The 23,738-nt window shown below is 45.6% G+C and overlaps 1 pseudogene; it reads left to right on the top strand.

Annotated features, from left to right (window-relative positions):
• The first annotated feature begins 21,956 nt into the window (after nt 1-21,956).
• LOC129052733 (cytochrome c oxidase subunit 7B, mitochondrial-like) lies at nt 21,957-23,323 on the top strand (annotated as a pseudogene).
• The last annotated feature ends 415 nt before the right edge of the window (nt 23,324-23,738 follow it).

Raw genomic sequence — 23,738 nt, 5'->3', positions numbered from 1 at the left:
CGACTCGCCGCAACCTCTGCCTCCCAGGTTCAAGCAATTCTCCTGCCTCAGCTGCTTCCTAAGTAGTTGGGATTACAGGCATGCACCACCACGCCCAACAAATTTTGTATTTTTTTAGTAGAAACAGGGTTTCTCCATGTTGGTCAGGCTGGTCTCAAACTCTTGACCTCAGGTGATCTGCCCGCCTTGGCCTCCCAAAGAGCTGGGATTACAGGCATGAGCCACCGTGCCCGGCCATAACTATGCAAGTGTTTTAACCAGGGGACTCCTGGGTACTTCAGTTGGGACTTGCTGCCAAGGACCTATACACTACTCTTGGAAACTGAGGCCTGAAAACCCACTTTCTACTGCTAGCAATTCTCTCTCTCTTTTCCTTTTTTCCAGAAAGGACAATTCACATTTTCTTTCTAGATGATATCTCGTGTGTGGCTTCATGCTATGGTTCAGTCCAGATAATGGTTCAGACTCTCTCAGTAGGATTGGGAGCCAGATGGACTTGTTAGGAAGGTCAGACCTGGTGAGGTTTAGCTGGGAAGGGACAAGAATGTACACTGAGCTATTGTAAATGGGCATGCTGAACTTTACACATCCACGTGAACTTACTGCTATCAACTGAGTGTTTGTGTCCCACACCCCCACACGACCCCTGCCAACTGGAATTAATGTTCTTATCAAAGAGATGCCAGATAACTCTCTTGTCTCTTCTGCCGTGTGAAGATAACAGTAAGAAGGCAGCCGTCTAGGAACGGGAAGCGGGTCCTCACCAAACGCCAAATCTGCCCACAGTTTGATGTAGGACTTTCCAGCCTCCAGAACTGTGAGAAATACATTTCTGTTGTTCATAAACAATCTGGTCTATGGCTGTTCGTTATAGCAGCCTGAATAGACTAAGATACAACTCCAAAATGCCCCTTTGGAGAGGGACATATCTTAGGTCCCAGCTGGGCCTGTCTTGTTTTCCTAGAGCAGCTGATAAAGGCAGACATCTGGAAGCAGAGCCTCTGCTAAAAGTGAAGTCTTCACTGGATGTAAGGACAGGTGCGGGTGCAGGGGCTAGGGCGATGTCTACTAGACCAACGAGTCTCAAATGCACATCATGATCATTTGGGAAGTTTATAAAAATTCCAGTGCCGCAGCTGAATCCCACACCAGCTACATCAGAGTCTCTAGGAATAAGGTCCAGACACCAAACATCGGACATCAGATACCAGACATCTCTAGGAGTGGGAACTAGACATTAAAACTCCATAGGTGATTCCTATGTACAGCCACATTTGAGAACCTGTGATCATTCTAGACAGAGGTCAGCAAATATCTTCTTGGTGAGGGGCCAGATAGGAGATATTTTCAGCTTAGGCAATGAAATCTCTGTTGTGATCACTTAACTCTGCTGTTGTTGTGAACACAGCCACAAGGTGTAAATCAATGAGTGAGGTTGTGTTTGTTTGTTTTTTTGAGACAAGGATCTTGCTCCGTTGCCCAGGCTGGAGTACAGTGGCTCATTGCAACCTTGATTTCCCAGGGTCAAGCAATCCTCCCACCTCAGCCTCCCAAGTAGCTGGGACCACACTAATTTTTTAATTTTCTGTAGAGACAGGGTTTCATTATGTTGCTCAGGCTGATCTCAAACTTCTAGGCTCAAGGGATTCTCCCATCTCGGCCTCCCAGAGTGCTAGGATTACAGGCATGAGCTGCCATGTGCGACTGAGGTTGTGTTCTAATAGAATTGAACAATGAGAACACATGGACACAGGAAGGGGAACATCACACTCTGGGGACTGTTGTGGGGTGGGGGGAAGGGGGAGGGATAGCTGTAGGAGATATACCTAATGCTAAATGACGAGTTAATGGGTGCAGCACATGAGCATGGCACATGTATACATATGTAACTAACCTGCACATTGTGCACATGTACCCTAAAAGTTAAAGTATAATAATAATAAAATAAAAATTAAAAAAATTAAAAAAAATAAATAAAACTTTATTTACAAAATAGGCGATAGGCTGGGTTTAGCCTGCGGGATCTAGTTTGCTGACCCCTGTCTGTTCTAGACCCTGCTACACAGTTTGGATTACAAGCATCACCTGGGAGCTTGTTGGAAATGCAGAGTCTTGGACCCCATTCAGACCTATGGGACCAGCATCTCCATTTTAATGAGATACTCCAAATTGGTTTATATGCACATTGAAGTTTATAAAGCACTAATCCAGACCAGCAGTTCTCAAAGCGTGGTCCCTAAGTCAGTACCATCAGATTACCTGGGAACTTGTTAGAAATGCAACCCTCAGGTTCTACATCAGACCTGCTGAGTCAGGAACTCTGGATGACTCTGAGGTGCTTTAAATGTTGAGAACCACTGATCTAGACAAGTGGTTCTCAAACATTGACTCATCTGAGGAGATTTAAATAATCCCCATGCTTAGGCCTCACTTTGGACCAATTATCAGAATCTCTGTGATACAGACCTAGGCATCAGTATTAAAAAAAAAAATATCCAAGCAATTCCAAGGTGCAGGTGAGTTTGAGAACCAGTGCTATAGGAAGAATGGGTTTATCGAGAGTGTGGTCCCCCAGCCCCAGAAGCTGCTTTAGTGCAGCAGGCAAAGTCAGAAAGGCACACTCTGGGTAGCAGGCCTGTGACAGACACTGTTGGCTGAGGAGCCAACAGCTTCTCCTACCTTATTTTCCTTTTCAGAGAAACTATGTGCTTTAGTAGATGCTGGGTCCTTTCTCAGCCTCAGGGAGGAGGTCAAGATTGGGCAGGCTAGTGAATGGTTTGGGCAAGGATGTATGGGCCAATCTTGGCCCATGGAACTGAGAAGAAGTCTGCTGTAGGGAACTCCCTTGTTTTTGCTGGATGCAATATATGATGCCTGGAAGTGCTGCAGTCTTTTCATGCCAATGAGGCATGCTGAAGCTCACAGAGCAGAAGGAAAGCAAGTACCTGAGTCCTTGAAGCTGGTGTCGAACCACTGAGTTAACCAACCTTGGACTTCCTTGGGCAGCTTGTTATGTGAGATGATAGATTTCTTATCATCTGTATTAGTTTGTTCTCACACTGCTATGAAGAAATATTTGAGACTGGGTAATTTGTAAAGAAAAGAGGTTTAATTGATTCATAGTTCTGCATGGCTGGGGAGGCCTCAGGAAACTTACAATCATGGTGGAAGGGGAAGCAAACACGTCCTTTTTCATGTGGCGGCAGGAAGGAGAAGAATGAGAGAAGTGTAAAGCGAAGTGGGGGAAAAGCCCCTCCCCAAACCATCAGATCTTGTGAGAACTCACTCACTATCATGAGAACAGCATGGGGGAACCACCCCCATGATTCAATCACCTCCCACAAGGCCCCTCCCCCAACACGTGGGAATTACAATTCAAGATGAGATTTGGGCGGGGACACAGAACCAGACCATATCATCATCTAAGCCACTTTTAGTTGGGTCTTCTGTTACCTGTAGCCCAGAGCATCCTAACAGATTTGGGGAGTAATCACTGATTTGTGATGTCAGGATTATAGAGGTTTGTCTGAAGCTTTGCCACAGCCATCTATGGGTGGGTCAGTGAAGAAGGACTAAGATATATTGAACACCTACCTTGGGCCAACACCTTTTTCTTCTGTGATCTCATAAAGTCCTGCAACGGAGGCTTATTGTTTCCATTTCATAAGTAGGACATAGAAAGTTTGCATTTTACTTCAGGCAAACTCAAACTCAAGTCTTTTTAATCTCAAAGTCTCTCCATGATCTACACACCACAGCAGCATCCTTTCTTTTCTGATGACATTGTGGGATTTTAGACTGAGGCTCCTGGTCACAGAGAGCCTCGGCTGGTAGGCAGCCCTCCCAACCCCTGCAAAAGCATTCAGTCACAGGGAACAATGCAGGTATCTAGTTATCATAAGTGGAATGCAGGTAGGAATTTATCTTGGAAAGTAGGCAATACTCTAGTTACACAAGTCAGCAGCGGGGAAGGTTCAGGCAAGGCATGTGGGCAACTGGAGGTTGCTGTCTCTTGGGCATTCCCTGGGCATCTCATAAGAGTGCAAATTCTGGTTCAGAAGGTCGGGGATTCTGTATTTCTAACAAGCTCCCAGGTGATTCTGATGCTGCCAGTCTAGGGACCACCCTGAGTTTCAAGCACTTACGTCCTCCCTGCTGAGGCTCTGTTCTTACTCTGTGTCTGTTTTGATGGGGGCTGAACTCACAGCAGGGGCAGAATTGTGGAAAGAGGAGAGCCCTATGGATTGGAACCCCAGCAAGAAACCAAGACCTGGTATTTTGGTGGAGCCCCAGGACTAATCTCATGCCACCAACGAAAATGTTTTCTGGAATTCCTGGTCGGGGAATCACCTCCAATCCAGTTCAGCCATCTCAGCTGGGGGAATTGAGAAGGAAATTTAGAGAAGGGTCCTTTGTGGATGGTTTCAGAAGTAGCATTTGCCTTGGGGGCAGTGTGAAATGTTGAAACGTGTATGTGTTGGAGGCATTTGTTCATGTATGCAGGTGTGCACATGCACACTCAAGCAGGCATTCATGTGTGCAATGGTGATGTGGCAGGGTCCTTCTAGGTCTCTGGCTCTAGCCTTGGACAACCCATTCTTATTTTTCTGATTCTTCATTTCCTCATCTGTTAAATGGGGGTGAACATAATGGTCACCTCCTGGGCTTCTTATAAGGATTACATGAAATCTAAGGCAAACTGATTTTTAGACTATAAGAAGCTACCAGGAATGTGGGGGAAGATTATATATGTTTTCTCATTCACCACGCCCTCCAGACCCGTCTCCTCAGAGCCAGCAGTTCCTCACCAGGTGTTCCTAGAGGCAGCTTTGGCAGGAGACGCTCTTGGAACTTCTGACTCATGGCTGACCATGTGAAACTGCATAGCCTTGCTGCCTTCCAGCTGCTGAGGGCATTTTATCTTTGTTAGGTGGATTCCTTGGCCCTAGTGCAGGGCTGCAATAATGAGTTGGGGGAAGGAAAGAAAGCTGCTGAGGCTGGCTGGACTGGTTTATGCTGGGAAGAGAAAGAAGCACAGAAAAATAAAACTCTTAAGGAAGAGATTTTGGAGGGACACAAACATCCTCTTAAGGAAAAGATTGCACTTAAAATTAAGGCATTCATGGCACACTCGGAGCACTGCCTCCCCACAGTCAGTGTCTTCCCACCTCCTCTCTTCTTAGAGCATCCAGGCTTTGCTCAAGGGATGGGTGCCCAGGTGCTTCAGGTCCCTTCCTTTACTGGAGGAAAGGCAAGAAATGCTGATTGGTGTAAACAGAACACAGAATTCCATTCTCTTGGCCAATGATGGGTCGAGGCACAGGCATGTGAAACAAACTGCCCAACGAGGCTGCTGGGGGCTACTGGGCAGGTTGTCTTCATCTCTCTAAAGGGGCAGAGGACAGAGACTTCTCCTTCCTGTCTTAGGGCATTGTCACATGAAGGTGCGGTGCTTTGGGTTGGGGCAGCCATCTCGCAAGCATGATGGGAAAGCCGGGAGAACCACAGAGAAACCTCACAGCATGGAGCTGCTGGTTGATCCAACCTAGAAAGCCATTTTTAGTTTGGCTTCCATTAGTTTGCCATTCATCATTCATTCAGTAGTTCATTTGTGTGGTAAATACTTGTCAAAGTCCCACTATGTATCAGGACCATCCAAGGGTTTGGTATAAGGCAGTGATGTCTCTCCCTCCTGGAGTCTACTTTCATGACATGGGAGGCAGAAAGGGACAAATCGGTAAGACATAGAGAATTTCAGATGGGGATGGGTGCTGTGGAGAAAAATAATGTCAAGAAGGGGATCCTGGGGGTGGCCTCTCCCCTCCGTAAAACTGAATGAGGATGAGTCCAGAGGATGAAGCTATCCTGGGGGTCCTGGGCTGCTCACCAGGGCTGACACAAACAGGGATCGAGGGCATGATGGGAACAGTCTCCCCAAGACTGTTCCCGGGGGTTCTCCAGACAGTTGGTAGTCTGAGGTGGTGTTGGGCCAAGGGAGAAAAAAGTAGGGGTCTTGCCAGGAGCCTGCATTGTTGCAGGGCCCCCTCTTTGCTTCATGGGAATGTGTAGCCTGGAGGGGTGATGGAGCATGGCAGATCTCTGAAGCTTCCTCTTGACTCTCAAAGGCATCTGAGTGATACTACGTCCTCATAAGGAATGCCCCTGTCCCTTCCACCTTGGAACTGGGTATGGCCCCAAAGGGTTAGGCTTCCAGAAGTCCTCAAGTCAGTGTGTTGGGGTTTTGTTGTCTGGGAAGCTATGGCCATCATCCCATTTTCCTTCTGCTTCTGTAGAAATTGAGAGTCACAAAGGGGACCTGTGGGGCTCAGAGTTTCCCTTCTTATACCCCATTACCAGCTGTCTTGAGCCCTGGAACAGCTGGTTGCTGCAGAGGTTGAATCATGGTGTTGGTCAACCTCTGGTCATGATGCAGCTCTTCAAAGACCATCCCCCCACCCCTGGGAGTCCCCACAGGAGCAAAGCTCACTCAGTATGCCCCTCCCAGGCTCTTCTTGACAATTCCAGAGTTAGCAGGAAAGGAGAAGCAGGGTCAGCATTGACTGGCTTTCTGGAACCTGCCATGCTGGCAAGGGTTTATATAGGGCAGCTCCAAAGATGAGGACCTCCCAGAGGCCCTTGCCCTGGTAGACTCCTGCATGGCATGTTATTGTGGAAGAGCATGTCTCTGAGTGAGTGCTCCATTCAAATGTGGCCTCTAGCTGAGTGCCTCTAGCACTTAGTAGCAGTTACTTCAGATCAATCACATAATGTCTCTGAGTCTTGCTTTTCTGTAAAAGATGAGGATGATACATACCCCTGCTATGGCCTGAATGTGTTCCTTATAAAATTCAGAGGTTGAAACCTAAACCACAATGTGGTGATATGAAGAGCTGAGGCCTTTCAGAGGTGACTAGGTCATGAGGGCGGAGCTCTCGTGAATGGGATTAATGCCCTTATGAAAGAGGCTCAAGTGATCTTGTTTGTCCCTTTTTGCCCTTCTGTTATGTGATGACACAGAAGGCACCATCTATGAGGAACAGGTCCTCACCGGACACTGAATCTGCTGGTGCCTTAATCCTGAACTTCTTGGCATCCAGAACTATGAGCAATAACTTTCTGTTGTTTGTAAACAACCCAGCCTATGGTAGTTTGTTATAGCAGCAGGAACAGACTAAGACCAAAATTGGTATTGAGAAGTGGAGTGCTGCTTTAACAAATACCTAAAAATGTGCAAGTGGTTTGCAACTGGGTAATGGGAAGAGGATAGAAGAAGGTGGAGGTGCAAGCTAGAAAAAGCCTAGATTACTGTGAATGCAACATTAAGGGCAATTCTTGGGAGGGCTCAGAAAAGGAGAGCTGTGGGGAAAGCCTTCTTTTTAGAGATTACTGAAGAGGTTGTGAACAGAATGCTGGTAGAAATGGCAAAGGGCATTATGATGAGGTCTCAGATAGAAATGAGGAATATACTATTGGAACTGGAGGAAAGGCCATCCTTGTTATACACTGGCAAAGAATGAGACTGAATTGTGCGTGTATCCTTGTGCTTTGTGGCAGGTAGAACATCTGAGTGATTCGTATGGTTTGGCTCTGTGTCTCTGCCCAAATCTCATCTTGAATTGTAATCCCTACATGTCAAGGGAGGGACCTGGCGGGAGGTGATTGGATCATGGGGGTGGTTTTCCCCATGCTGTTCTCATGATAGTGAGGGAGTTCTCATAAGATCTGGTTGTTTGATAATTGTCTAGTGCTTTTCCCTGCACACACTCTCTCTCTCTTTCTCTCGCCTGCTGTCATGTAAGATGCACCTTGCTTTTCCTTTTCCTTTTGCCATGATTGTAAGTTTCCTAAGGCCTCCCTAGCCATGCTGAACTGGGAGTCAATTAAACCTCTTTCCTTTATAAATTACCCAGTCTCAGGTCTGTCTGTCTTTCTTTTCATTTCATTTCTTTTCTTTTCTTCTCTCTCTCTCTCTCCTTTCTCTTTTCTTTCTTTCTTGACGGAGTCTTGCTTTGTCGCCAGGCTGGAGTGCAGTGGTGCGATCTCGGCTCACTGCAACCTCTGCCTCCTGGGTTCAAGCGATCTTCCTGCCTCAGCCTCCCAAGTAGCTGGGACTACAGGTGCACACCATCATGCCCAGCTAATTTTTGTATTTTTAATAGAGATGAGATTTCACCATGTTGGCCAGGATGGTTTCCATCTCTTAACCTCGTGATCTGCCCGCCTCAGCCCCCAAAGTGCTGGGATTACAGGCATGAGCCACCTCTCCCGGCCTAGGTCTTTTTTTTATAGCAGTGTGAAAATGGACTAATACAGTGATGAAATAGGATATTTGGTAGAATTAATCTTTAAGCAAAGTGTCGAGGATGTGGCATGGCTTCTCTTGACTGCCAATAGTAAAATGCAAGAAGAGAGACACATATTAAAGTTGGAATTTATAATCAAAAGGGAAGCTGAACTTAAAGATTTGGAAGATTCTTATTCTTACCATATTGTAAAGAATGAAAAGGCATGTTCAGGAGAGAACATGGAGTGTGTGGCCAAGGCTGTCATTTGATAGGAGATTAGTATGGCTCAGAAGAAGACAGGCGCTGTTCATCAAGACTGTGGAAAAATGACCCTGAAGACATTTTGGAGATCTCTGGGGCTGCACTACCTATCTCAGGCCCAGAATGCTAGGGCCCTAGGGGCAGAATGATTTCAGGACTCTGCTCCCTGCATTCTGGTGCAGTACTCCTTGGAAGCCTTAGGTGTGCCTTGGTCCCTCTCTACAAAGGGCTCAGGTGGTAAACCTTGTAAGTGTCCACATAGTGCCGTCTCTGCTGCCACACAGAGTGCACAAGCTGTGGCAGCATGGCTACCTCCTCCTAGATTTCAAGGGATACTCTAGAGAGGCGCAGGGTCAAAGCAGAGACAGCTGCAGAACAAGGCCTGTGAGAATCGCCACTAGGGCAAAGCCCAGCAGAACCCTGGGGGTGGGGCTGACCCTGAGACCCCAGACCAGTAGGGCCACTGGCCAGTGATTTCAGTCTGGGAGAGCCATAGGCTTGCAACTCCAATCTGTAAGAGCTGCTGCATGAGCTGTACCCAGCAAAGTCATGGAGGATAGGACCACTTGGAACCTTGGGAGCTCAACCCCTGCCCCAATATGTTCCAAAGACACGGAGTCAAAGATCCTCCTCCAGCCCTAAGACTTAATGTTGTTTGTCCTGTTGGGGTTTGGACTTACATGGGACAAATTATTCCTTTTTGCCTTCCTATTTCTCCTATTTGGAATGGGAATGTCTGTCCTTTGCTTGTCCCACCTTTGTGTTTTGGAAGCACACAACTTGTTTGATTTAGTGGGCTCATAGCTGGAGAGATATTTGCCTCAGGATGAATTATACCTTGAGTCTCACACAGATCTGATTTAGATGATAATTAGATGACACTTTGGACTTCGACTTCAAAGTTGATGCTGGAAAGAAGTAAGACTTTTGGGGCTATTGAGATGAAATATATTTAGCATGTGAGAAGGACACAATTTTGTGGGCCGGAGTGGAATGCAATGGCCTGATGTTTGCATCTCCCCAAAATTCGTATATTGAAACCTGAACCCCAATATGGTGGTATTAAGAGGTGGGGCCTTTCGGATGTGAATGAATCATGAGGGTAGGGTCCTTGTGAATGGGATTAGTGTCCTTAAAAAAGAGGCTCAAGAAAGCTTGTTTGCCCCACTTTGCCGTTCTGTCATTTGAGGAGGTAGGAGTTGCCATCTAAGAATGGGCCCTCACCAGACATGGAATATGCTGGTCCCTTGATCTTGGACTTCCCAGCCTACAGAACTATGAGCAATACATTTCTGTTGTTTATAAATTACCCAGTTTAAAGTATTTTATTAGAGTACCCTGAAAGGACTAAGACAACCTTCAAGGGTTGTGATGGGAATAAGGATAAGCAGGATAACGGTAGAGTTTCTGGAATGGGTAGAGGATAAAATGTTCTGTTAAGAACCTGGGCTGTTGGTAAGAACCTGAGCTGAACCCCAGCTCCTCCACTTCCTAGCTGTGTGAAGTCAGGCGAGGGCATGATTGGAGCATCAGTTTGCTCATCTATGGAATGGGTGTATTAATAACACCTACATTGTGGGATTGTTAGAATCTGAGAAGATTATGCTTGTGAAGCTCTTGCATAGTGTCTGGTGCGTAGAAAAGTTTCATTCAAAGTTTGCATCATTGTTATTACTATTATTTCAGGTTACATGACTTTTGATTGGAAGACTCTATCCTGGACATGTCCAAAATCTTAGGACAAGGAAAGAGAACCCAGGAATCTTGATCCCCCAGTCTCTCTTATGGTCTTAACTCCCTTCCTCTCAAACTAGGCTCTACAGTCTCCAGCCTACCACTTGGTACCAATGAACTAGGCTGCCAATTCCAGAGCAAGGAGCAGGGGAGGAGCTATTTTAGACAGGGTGGTCAGAGGCAGCTTCTCCAAGGAGGTCACCCTTGAGTGGAGGCCCCCATGAGGTCAGCATGGGGTATTTCTGTAGAAGTCATAAACTGACTCAGGGTCAGAGAGATAGTTCATCTGGTTCAATGCTTCCCATTTTACAGGTGAGGAAACTGAGACTCAGACTAGGATCATGGACCTAGATGGTAGAAGAGCCCAACTGTCTGCCTCCTGGGTCAGTGCTCTTTTCACTCCCCTGCACTGTTAGCTGGCTAATGCGGCAGCCTCTCCCCACTTTTCTCATTTGATAACTAATTTAGAGTACAGCTAGGTATGTTAATGTGACCCCATTTTGGCCAGTGGGATGTGAGTGGAAGTCTGCTGGGAGGTGAGGGTAGGGCTTCTGAGAAAGCTTTTGCTTTACTGGAAAAAGGGATGGGTGGATTTTTCTTTGCTCTTCCCTCCCTTTCATCCTACCTGGGTGTGGTGTCTGGAGCTATAGTAGCCATCTAATAACCACGAGGGAAAGGCCAAGAGGATTGGCGGGTCGCTGCCCTGACATCACTGAGCTACTGAATCGACCTGTGAGCTCCTTGTTTATGTTAGTCAGATGTGCTGTTACTGGCAGCAGAAAGCGTTCCTAACTGATAGAGCCCCTCTCGCTTTCCCTTTGTGAGCTCCATCTTACGGGAGAAACTTCAGACAGGAGACGGAACCTGCCCTTTTCTTTTCTTACTCTTTTTAGAGTCAAGCTCTTGCTCTGTTGCCCAGGCTGGAGTGCAGTGGCAAGATCATAGCTCACTGCGGCCTCACACTCGTGAGCTCAAGCCATCCTCCTGTGTAGCTGGGACTACAGGCATGCACCACGATGCCCGGCTAATTTCTCTTTTTTTAAAAAAAAATTGAGATAGGGTCTTGCTTTGTTGCCTAGGCTGGTCTCAAACTCCTGGACTGAAGGAATCTTCCCACCTTGGACTCCTAAAGTGCGGGAATTACAGGCATAAGCCACTGTGCCTGGCCTGATCTCGCCATTTTTAGAAGCAGCTTTCAGTTCTCACTCACCTCAGGGGCCTCATTCCAGCCTGTGACTTAGGGCTGAAAGCTCGTTACCAGTTAATAACACAGCCTGCTGCAAGATAATGCTTGCAGGCCCTCCTTGCTGAACAGTGGGCTATGAATACGCAGCAATATTATCAACCCTCCCCGGCCCCCTGAGCCTCCAGGAGCCAATAAGAATGAACCGTTTCACTCGTCCAAGAGATGGCGAGAGAAATGTAATTTTGATCGAATTCTTGGCTCCTCTGAAATGTGCCTGTACACTGCTCAGACGTCGGGGGTGGAGAGAGTGCGGCGAGAACACTTCTCATGAATGGAAAGGAGACAAATGGCAGTTTGAAGGAGTATCAGGCTCCATTTAAAGGCCCATTTACCTTGTGACACTTTATAAATTATTTCAAATATAATCTTGAATATAATCAACAGTTCCTTTCTGCCTCCTCCCTGCACACCCACCTCTTCCCACATCTCTTTTCAGAGGAAAAGTTCTTAGGTAAGGCTGCCTTTCCATCCATTCCTCTGAAGTTGCAGGAAGCTGAAATTATGGCGTAAATTACCTCTTAGCTTGAATGAGGGTAAATTTATGCTGACCAGTGAGGGAACAAAGTAGGTTTGAATTCTGTGGCCCAGAGTGGCTCTATCTTCTTCCCCTCAATTCGATGAATGATGCATTAATTTATTAAGCACTTATGTGCAGGGCACTCACACTATTTCATGTATCTGGTCTACTCTGAGAGCAGTGACTCTGCCTTTTTTTTTTTTTTTTTTTTTTTTTACCTCCATGATGCAAAGGCTATTTAGTGATTAAGTGACAGATGGTGTACCAGGTATGCTGTATCCCAGCCCCGGCTCTGCCATTTAGCTGTGTGACTCAGGGCAAGTTAATTTGCCTCTCTGTGCCTTAGTTTCCTCATCTGTAAACCAGGAATAATAATAATACTTACCTCCTAAGGTTGTTAGGAAGCTTAAGTGAAATAATATGTGTGGCCGGGTGCGGTAGCTCACGCCTGTAATCCTAGCACTTTGGGAGGCTGAGGTGGGCGGATCACGAGTTCAGGAGATCGAGACCATCCTGGCTAACACAGTGAAGCCCTGTCTCTACTAAAAATACAAAAAAAATTAGCTGGGCGTGGTGGTGGGCGCCTGTAGTCCCAGCTACTCGGGAGGCTGAGGCAGGAGAATGGCGTGAACCCGGGAGGCAAAGCTTGCAGTGAGCCGTGTAAAGCTCTTAGCTATAGCACCGAATGTGTTAACTGTGTCACTCACCATGCCTGGCACAGAGCTGGAGTGTGGTTAACGCCCAGGAAGAATGACTACAGTAGAAGCAATAGAAAGAGCAGCTAACACTTATTGAGCCTTCAGCTTTACCAAGGCACTTTGTTATGCTTGTTCCACTCATGATTTCAACTAATTCCCATGCTGACACTTCATTCCTTCATTCACTCCTGCTCATTCATTCACCATGGTTATCAGAAGCCCTGGCTATGCCAGGCATTGTGCAGACAGTGGAAAATCAAACAACAAGGTCCCTGCTACGAGCCAGTGACTTCAGTTATGTTATTGTGGGGAGAAAGATGATAGGTTAACAGAGAGGTAATCTAGAGTGACATGTTGCAAAGTGACAGGAAAAGTGCTCTGAAGAGAAGCTGTTGGCCTGGGAAGAAGAGCATCACTGGAGGAGCTATTTTAGACAGGGTGGTCAGAGGCAGCTTCTCCAAGGAGGTCACTTTTGAGTGGAGGACCCCATGATGGGAACAAGTGGCCCATGCTCCCATCTGGACTGGGAGGGTTTAGGCAGATGTTCCTGCTCTCATGGCGCTTCTGCTTTTGTAGGAGTTAGATGTGCAGCCTGGATTTAGAATGAAGGATGACATAACTATTCAGAGGAAAAGTGCAGGGTGCTCTGAGGACACACAGCAGGGGGGCTAGACTGGGTGGGGACCAGATTGTCTTTCCTCTGCAAATGACAGAAACCTCACTCAACTGGGTTAACCAGAAGGGGGTGTTACTGGCTCAGGTAAGTGACAAGCTGGGGTTGGGGTTGGCTTCAGGCATGGCTGCATCCTGTTGTTCAAATTGGCTTTAGCACAATGCCTCTGCTCAGTTTGCCCCTGTGTGAGCTTTGTTCTCAGCAGACTGTCAAGGTGGCATCATCAACCCCACACTGATGACCTGGTCAGGAGGATGGTCAGCATGCTCTGATTGGCCAGGTGGAGTCCCGTGCCCACTCCCAGAGAATGAAGAGTAGGTTTCCCAAAGGAAACTCAGGCTGGCATTACAGCAGAAGGACTGCTGGGCAGTTGGAACCAGCAGTTTCAGAGGACTGAGGACAGGGCCCCTGGTGGAAGGGATATTTAAGCAAATCCTGTAGGATGACAGCTGAAGAGGCTGGAGAGAGGCGGCACGGTAGGGAGGAGAATCACAGAGTGTCAGAGTTGAGAGGGGCCTTACAGTTAGGGGTCCATGTCATTTATTTCCCATTCTGGGGCCTTCTAGGAAGGAAATAGCAGTAATGACAACTACATGGGGACAACAAGCATAACAGGGACTGTTGGGTGAACTGCAATGTAGGATCACTGTAGTTAAAGTCATCCTTTTTGAACCTCCTCTGACACTCAGCTCTCTCTCAGATCCCTGTTAGGTGCTGCTCAGGCCTTGGATGGGATGCCTCCAAGGCCGGGACTCTCATTGCTTTCTGCATAAGCCCATTGTCTTGGAGTTCAGCTCTGCTTATTTCTCCATCTGTTCCATCCAAATTTGCTATTCTGAAGCTTCCAACCATTGGTCAAGGCTCCAGATTCAACACTTTGGAGTGCCACAAACTTTATTCTTCTTCTATGAACAGTGAGTTAATTGTTTGAAGATGAAGACAAGGATTGAAACTCCTAGAAATGTGCGTTCTGCAGTCTTAAATTCAACCACTTCATCCTGATGAAATTTCTTCATCAAGAAACTGTGGATGGTGATGATCACTGCCCCTGCTGAGTCAGTGGACCAGCCAGGGATCAGAGATGACGCTCGTGGGGGAGCTCTCTCCCTCTTTGCCTGCTCCCTCTCCAAATCCTACTCTGCCTTTGCAGTCTGGGTTACAGCTTACTTTCCCCAGGAAGTATTCTCTGACTTGATTCATGCAAGCCGAGACCTCATCTCATACCACTCCCTCTTTGTCCCTTGCTTCAGTCACACTGCCCTTGTCTCTGACCTTGGAAACCAAACTCATTCTAACCTCAAGGTTTTTGCATTGACTACTGTATTAGTCTGTTCTCACGCTGCTGATAAAACGTACCAGAGACTGGGTAATTTATAAAGGAAAGAGGTTTAATTGTCTCAAAGTTCCACATGGCTAGGGAGGCCTCACATTCATGGCAGAATAGGAAGGGGATGTCTTACATGGTGGCAGACAAGAGAGAGCTTGTGCAGGGGAACTCCCCTTTAAAAAACCATCAGATATTGTGAGATTTATTCACTGTCATGAGAACAGCATGGGAAAGACCCGCCCCCATGATTCAATGACCTCCCACCAGATTCCTTCCACGAAGTATGGGAATTGTGAGAGCTACAATTCAAGAGGAGATTTGGGTGGGGACACAGCCAAACCATATCAATTACCCTCCTGAAATGCTCTTCCCTTAGAAGTCTGCTTGGTCTCATTCTTTTCGGCACACAGAGAACATGCCTAGGAGGCCTTCCCTGCTCACCTCTCTCAGGCCTCCTTCACTCACCCGTCCCCTACTCTTCATTACATATTCTGTTTTATTTTCTTCGTAGCACTTAATGATTTTCTGAGACTACCTTATCATTTATTTACCTGCTTACAGTTGTCTTCCCCACCCCCCGTAGGGGTAGGGACCTTATTTTCCTAGATCAACTCTGTTTCTCTGGTGTCTAGCTTAGGGCCTACCACCTAGTAGTTGCGTAATAAGTATTGGCCATAATCACTCATAAATGAATGATTGATGAGTTCCCATCCCTGCACAACTCTCAGTTTTATGATATTTCCTTTATTTTTCTGATTTCCTCCTTCTATACCTTCTCCAACCCCTTCAGCATGAGTAGTCTGTTTAACCTTGAGCAATATACAGGAACATCATATTAGGATTCAGATCATATGGGATCAAGTTCTGTCTTGGCCTTTTACTAACTGCAGGAACCTTGGGGAAGTTACTGACCCTGTGCATCAGTTTTCTCTACTGTAAAATGGGGACAACAAAAGTGTCTAAAGCTTAGCCAGGTGTGGTGGTGCATGCCTGTAGTCCCAGCTACTCAAGAGGCTGAGGCAGGAGGATCGCTTGAGCCCAGGAAGTTGAGGCTGCAGTGAGTTATAACTGTGCCACTGCATTCCAGCCTGGGTAAGAGCGAGACCCCATCTCTAAATAAATAAATAAATAAATAAATAAATAAATAAATGAAAGTGCCTAAGGCACAGAGAGAGTGTGAGGCTCACATGAGATCATGGGCATGAAAGCATCCTGCAAAATGAAAATGCTGTGCAGATATTAGAAAATGAGGTTGCTTATAGGTAAACTTGCATTGTTAATTATTAGGTTGTACCATATGGAATTACCAATATTCAGCCATTTTGACTTACTGTGTTAGTATGTTTTCATGCTGATGATAAAGACATACCTGAGACTGGGCAATTTACAAAGAAAGTGGTTTAATTGGACTTACAGTTCCATGTGACTGGGGAAGCCTCACAATCATGGTGGAGGGCAAGGAGGAGCAAGTCCCATCTTACGTGGATGGCAACAGGCAAAGAGAGAAAGAAGACGCAAAAGTGGAAACCCCTGATAAAACCATCAGATCTCTTGAGACTTACTACCAACAGAAGAGTATGGGGAAAACTGCCCCATGATTCAATTATCTCCCACTGGGTCCCTCCCACAACACGTGGGAATTATGGGAGTACAATTCAAGATGAAATTTGGGTGGGGACACAGCCAAACCATATCACTTACTAAAATGGCAATTTCATATGATTTAATCTAATGTTTTTCCACCTAAAAGTATGTTTTGTGTCCTCTGCCCCACCCCATAACTAGAGTACTCTGGTAAGTTCTTTGAGGGCAGTCATTATATTCTTCACCAAGCTTAGCAGACTGCTCTGCATACAGTAGGTGCCTGCATGTGTATATTTGGATAATTCATCTTCCTATGGAGTGATCAGAGATTAAATCAACAGGAAGTGCTTATCTGTGTTTAGAGGGCTCAAGGAACTCTTTCTAAAGGAGGCTCCATGAGAGCTGAGTCTTGAAGGTTGAGTAGTTGTTTAGCAGGTGGACAAGAGGACAAGGGCATCCCAGGTAGAAGGAGCAACATGTGCAAACGTGTGGAGATGCAGAAATATGGCACATTCTGGGAACTCCAATTCACTGTCTCTGCGTGGCATAAAACCTTTCTAGATCAAACCAAACTGTCCCTGTCTCTTCCTCCCCAGCATCTCAGGTCACTCACTATCTCTACTATTCACTTAGCCCTTTGCACACCTGTAGTGGTGATTGGTTTTTTTTTTTTTTTTTTTTTTTTTGCTGAGACGGAGTCTCACTCTGTCACCCAGGCTGGAGTGCAGTTGTGTGATTTCAGCTTACTGCAACCTCCACCTCCCAGGTTCCAGCAATTCTCCAGCCTCAGCCTCTCGAGTAGCTGGGACCACAGGCATGTGCAATCATGCCTGGCTAATTTTTATATTTTTTTCTGTAGAGATGGGGTTTTGCCATGTTGCCCAGGCTGGTCTCAAATTCCTGAGCTCAAGGCCATCCACCTGCCTCGGCCTCCCAAAGTGCTGAGATTACAGGTGTGAACCACTGCACCCTGCCCGGTGGTTGCTATTTTTGATCTTCACCTGCAGTCTCTCCCCTCGTGGGTAAGCAGCAAAGACAAGGGGCCTGCAGCATCTGCTTGTGTGATCATCCAGAGAGCAATCTCCGTGCTGATGGTCATCAGACAAACAGTGCCTGATTGGATTGGAGGCTTGGTCTTGTCCCTGAGATTCCTCATCTCAAATTAGGCCAGTTTATGTTGGGGAGATCAAAGGCCAGTCCAGCCTGACCACAGCCAGGCAAAGCTTCTGGCTGTGGCAACAGGGAGAGAAAGGGACTTGTTTTACTGAGTGTCAATGATGATCCAGGCAACGTACTAAGCATTTCATTTATTCTTTCATTCTCAGAGCACCTAATATGTGCCAGACACTGTTCCAGATAGGGAAATATAACAGCAAACACCTCAAGTACTTGCCTGCGGGATTATACTCTAGGGAGGAAGACAAGCAGTGAACAATGAAACAAAAAGATATATAACGTAACATCACATGATATAATGTAATATAGGGTCATATAATGTCACATGTAATACCAATTATGTGATAGCGAGGGATTTATTTAATCATAACAACACTCTGTAATATGGTTTTTGTTTTTGCTTTTTTTATTTTTCATTTTAAAGAGGAGGAAACCAGGGCTGAGAGAAGTTAGTAACTTGCCTAAGACAGCAGAGCTACTGGGAGGGAGTGTTTGAACTTGCTATCTGAATCCACCGTACAGCGCTGCCTCCCAGGCTTTTAACTGGAAGATATGCATTTGTATCCCAGCTTTGCACATGCCCACTGTGCACTTGGGCACATTGTTTCACCTCTGCAAGCCTTAGTTTTCTCACCTGAAAAATGGATTAGTAGATGCAGGCTTCAGGAGGATTGCTGTGAGATGAGGGGTGAAGGAGGCTGTTTGCAAAGTTCTATGAACGTTTTCAGTTTCCACGTCTGCTTTTGTGGTATGCCTCACATGGCTGGGATACTTGAAAACTTTGCCCCGGTGCTACGTTTCAATGTCTTGCATTAATCCTTGCTCATGATTAATCAGTTTGTTCCTGTTGCTCTGAAGACAGAAACCAGCTCCAGAGGGGACTGGAGGGCAGGTGCTGGGTCTGGGTGTGTGTGAGAAGGGAACTGTTTTCTATAGATTCTCTCTCAACACCCTGCACACGGATTAGCCATTTCTCTAGCTATAAATAAAGGTGGCCCCCCCATCTCTGTGGTTGGGAGGAAATATCAATAACACGACTAATTATGGAAATTGCATAATGCATCATTAGTTAGTAATTATGACTTTGTCAAGTGCCTGTTAATTTTTATGTAAGAATCACTCAGTGTGTGACATGGAAATATTAGCTTGTCATCCGGCTTTCCTTTCTGGTGGGGAGAATGATTTGAAAGTTGAGGTTAATGAGGTGTCAGGGTGAAGAAGGAGGAGAGGGAGGAGAAGGAGGGGGAGAATTACCGGGGAAGGAAGAAGAGGAGAAGGAGGGGGGATGAAGAAGGAGGAGGAGTGCGTAATGAGACAGGAAATACCACACATGGGGAGATGCAGGTGGAAGGACCCAGGAGCTGTCCTCGGAAGGTGAATCAAGTCAAGCCTCCTGCTTCTATCCCAGACCCAGAGTTTGCATGGGGCGTTGACACATTTCCCTAATAAGAAGGCATTATCATTTTACAGCCTCCCTGGAGAGTCTTGGCATGTCACATTTTGCTTGAATAAATTATTAATTTGGTCTAATTAGGCTCATCCAGCAGCTGGGAGGCAGGTCGAGCTAATTCAGGATTCCTGTGTGGGTCTGCCTGCGTGCTTGGTTCTGTGGAGGTGGGGGTTGGACTGGAAAGCGCAGCCCGTTCCCATTAGAGAGGGTTGAGGCAGGAGGGAGGGCAGTGGAGGTGGGAGGTAACATCCAACTCCATCCACTTGTGACTTCACAGGCACCTGCTGACTTGGATGCAAGTGCTAAGAACCTATGTCTTTTTTTTCCCCCTTTGAGACAGGGTCTTGTTCTGTCACCTAGGCTTGAGTGCAGTGGCATGATCATAGCTCACTTCAGCCTTCACCTCCTAGGCTCAAGGGATCCTCTTGCCTCAGCCTCCCAAATAGCTGGGACTACAGGCATGTGCCACCATGCCTGGCTAATTTTTTTTTCTTTTACTTTTTGTAGAGGTGGAATCCAGGCTGGTCTTGACTCCTGGTTTCAAACTATCCTTCTGCTTCAGCCTCCCAAAGTGCTGGGATTACAGGTGTGAACCACTGCACCTGGCCAGAACCTATGCCTTTCTTTGGACACTTGGATCCTTAGTATCATCTGCAGAGTTGCCGAGGTCAGGAGAGGACATGCTTCAAGCATGTTCCTCAGCCCCGTGGTCAAGGTGCTTCACAATTAGGGTGGATTCACCAGGTTTATTTTCTTGGAGTTCCAGACTCCCAAAGATGGCTTCAGTTGCACAGATTTTGAAGCAAGACAGATCTGCTTCAGAACATAGCTCTACCCCACGTAGCTTTTGAACTTAAGAAAGTTACATCAACCCTCTGTGGCCTTGGCCACAGCGGAATAATGACCACCTGCCCTTGCTCTGACACTGTGGAGATGAATCGAGATGATAAATCCATGCATACTTCCTAGTACAGTGTCTGCCTCATCATAGGTGTTCAATAAATGGTTGTTGTGAAGCTTATGAGAGAAGTGGGGCAGAAATAATTACAGATATTTTATGCACAAGGAAATTAAAATCCAAGGAGCTGTTATAACTTGCCTAGGACAGACTAGACGAAGTCCCTGTCCTTTTTTCTTCCTGCCCCACTGGGCCTTCTCTCAAAGTTGACATTGGCATTTGGCTATTTATTTCTTTTTCGACAGAAGTTTGTGGTTGCTGGAACATAGGCAATAAAAAAGCCAAATGTGCTTAAGAGCCCTGATTATTTTTTAATGGCGTTCAAATCCCTGTGACATTTCTCCCCATGTAATAAGGTTTCAAGATTTAACTTGTTTTCAAGAGAACGAAATCATCTTCATGGCTTTTCCTGTTTTCCAATGAACAACAACCTGTTTCTAAGCAGCAGCATTAGAATCCATCAGACCCTCTTCTGAGCCCCCAGAGCCCAGGTGCAAGCTCAGGCAGCTCACCCATGTCGGGTCTCCACTGGTTCTTTTGTGTTTGTCTCCTAGGCTAGGCTCTGAGCACCTGGAAGACGTTGCTCTTCCCCCATGGGTAGGGGCTGCAGCCTGGATGTTCTTCCAGGCCAGGGGCTGCGTCTTTATTTCAGAGTACCCAGCTCAGGGTACTACACATGATAGCCTTTCTAGAACTTCTTTTTTTTTTTTTTTTTTTTTTTGAGAAGCAGTCTTGCTCTGTCGCCCAGGCTGGAGTGCAGTGGCGCGATCTCTGTACACTGCAGGCTCCCCCCCGCCGGGTTCACGCCATTATCCTGCCTCAGCCTCCTGAATAACTGGCACTACAGGCACCCACCACCTCACCTGGCTAATTTTTTTTTTTTTTTTTTTGTATTTTTAGTAGAGACGGTGTTTCACCGTGTTAGCCAGGATGGTCTCGATCTCCTGACCTCGTGATCCGCCCGCCTCGGCCTCCCAAAGTGCTGGGATTACAGGCGTGAGCCACCGCGCCTGGCCCCTAGAACTTCTTGATGAATAAAGAAAGGACACTCAGCCACAAAGCTGGAGTGACTGTAATTTAATCTTTCCCTTGTGTTCAGAAGGCTCTTGTAGCACCTCAAGGCCAGCAATTTAAATCAATCAACACATAATAACATCACTCACTATGGCACTGCCTCTGCTCCCAAGTGCTAGCTCATATTATTAGAGAATCAGAGACTGTTTGAGTCCTTTGTATTACAAATGGGGAGACCGAAGCCCAGAAGAAAGCAATGTATGCAAGGACATCTATATTTAACTTCCCTCTCCACAGCTCCTTTCATCAAATTATCAGATGTTCTTAATGCTTCTGTATGTGTGTGTGTATATATATGTGTATATATATACACCACATATATACGTACATATATGCATATATACACACATACACATATATGTATATGTATATATACATATATGCATATATACACACATACACATATATGTATATGTATATATACATATATGCATATATACACACATATCTACGTATATATGTGTATATATGTATACATGTATATATGTATATATGTGTATACGTATATATGTATATATGTATACATGTATATATACGTATATGCGTGTATATCATATATCTACATATATGTGGTGTATATACACATATATACATATATGTGGTGTATATACACATATATACATATATGTGGTGTATATACACATATATACATATATGTGGTGTATATACACATATATACATATATGTGTATATACACATATATACGTATATACACGTATATGTATACATATACACATACATGTATATATGTATATATACACACACACACATATATGTATTTTAATCTCCTGTCTGCATTACTTGGTGCCAAGGTTGCTGTAACCCCTGCTCCACAGGTCTTCCTGCCTCTCATCTCTTCCATATCAGCTTGCTTGGCTTTGCAGGAGACAGAGTCTTCTGAAAAAGGGTTTCTTTGTCTTATTCCACTTCTTAAAAGAGCCTACCATGGGTTTTTTTGTTTTTTTCCAGCACTCTTCAAGGGTACCTGAAGCGAATTTGTACCAAAGCAGCAGCTGCATTGTGGCAGTTCTATCTTCACCTTCACGATGCTTCTCTTGGTCAAAAACGCACTCAGTCATCTCCAAGTTTGAAGCATTCAGCAAACAATGGCAAGGCAGAGCCACCAGAAATGTACACCTGATTTTCATGACAAATACGGTAATGCTGTATTAGCTAGTGGAGCCACTTTCTGTATTGCTGTATGGACAAGTGTAGCAACACAAATCAAAATAGAATGGAACCTGTCCCCTGTTAGCAGAGTCACCCCAAAGGAATGGAGAGATCAGTAATCATTCCAGCTGGTGCAATACTGAATTGTTTAAAAAACAGCTCATGATTGATGCCAAGTGAAAGCACTGTGTGCCCATTAAGAATTAGCCGGGCATGGTGGCGGGCACCTGTGGTCCCAGCTACTTGGGAGGCTGAGGCAGGAGAATGGCATGAACCCAGGAGGCGGAGCTTGCAGTGAGCCCAGATCGCGCCCCTACACTCCAGCCTGGGTGACAGAGCAAGACTCCGTCTCAAAAAGAAAAAAACAAAAAAAGATATGGCATTATTGAAGAAATAAAGTACATTTGAAACCTTCAAAAAAAAAAAAAACCTATCATGGCTTTTTAATGCCTACTCATTGCCTAAGGAAAGAAAATCTGCACAACTTTCTCAAGAAAAATTAGTGTGTGCCTGGGGGAGGAGTTTACAACATCCATCCAGATGCTTAAAAACAAACCTGTTATGTAGCACTATATAAGTGTTTGTTGTTGCTGCTCTTATTATTATCATTTATTATGAATGTCACTGTTGTTATTGTTATTATTCCACTCTAGTGGAATGCCAGGATAATATATCAATACAGCAGGACTTCCCGGGAACTGGAACTGGGACTCAGAAAATGTGTTATCTCTTTCAGGACATGTTTTTGACATGCCTCTTTAATTGGATTTTCAGAGTGGCCCACAACTCCTAAGTAGTAAAGAATCATTACCTATTTCTTATCAATTTTGTCCCTGGATCAAGCCAGACATCAGAGAGGGTATGCATTTAGACTTTACTGACTCCTTGTAGAATTGTTTTCATATTGGCCATGATTGAAGGACATTATAAGAAACTAGGGCAAAAAATAGGTCTTTGTATTTGCTGTAGGATATATTGAAAGTGTTGTCCATTACCATTCATGCTTTCCCCTTTATTGGGGAGTAATTTTTCTCAGGTTCCTGCACCAAGGAAAACTATTTCCTTCCTTCCTTCCCTCCCTCCCTCCCTTCCTTCTTTCCTTCCCTTCCTCCTTCCCTTCCTTCCTTCCTTCCCTCCTTCCCTCCTTCCTTCCTTCCCTCCTTCCCTCCTTCCCTCCTTCCCTCCTTCCCTCCTTCCTTCTTTTTTATGAGACAAGTTCTCCTTATCTTGCCCAGGCTGGTCTCTAATGCCTGGCCTCAAGTGATCCTCCTGCCTCAGCCTCCCAAGGTGCTAGGATTACAGGCATGAGCCACCACACCCAGTCGAAAGCTTTTATTCTGCTGATTAGTTTGTATTTAATGCTTTGAACAATGAGGGACATTATAATAATGCCGAGATTTTCCTCTTTGCTTTTGGTGCTGGGAATCTCTAAGTCAACTCTCCAACCTACCTCCTGCAAGGCTTTATGGATGCTTTTCATGTGCTTAAGTGAATTCATCTTATATTTTCACCTTATTTCCTTTTGCTTTGATTTCCTTATTTAAAAATCTGTTTTACTATATTCATCTCTGTAAGCCACCTTGGT

This window comes from Pongo abelii, chromosome 23 (genome assembly GCF_028885655.2).
Source record: "Pongo abelii isolate AG06213 chromosome 23, NHGRI_mPonAbe1-v2.0_pri, whole genome shotgun sequence".
Taxonomy (NCBI): domain Eukaryota; kingdom Metazoa; phylum Chordata; class Mammalia; order Primates; family Hominidae; genus Pongo; species Pongo abelii.
Note: the sequence above shows the minus strand (reverse complement) of the source record. Positions and strands in the feature narration are given on the sequence as shown.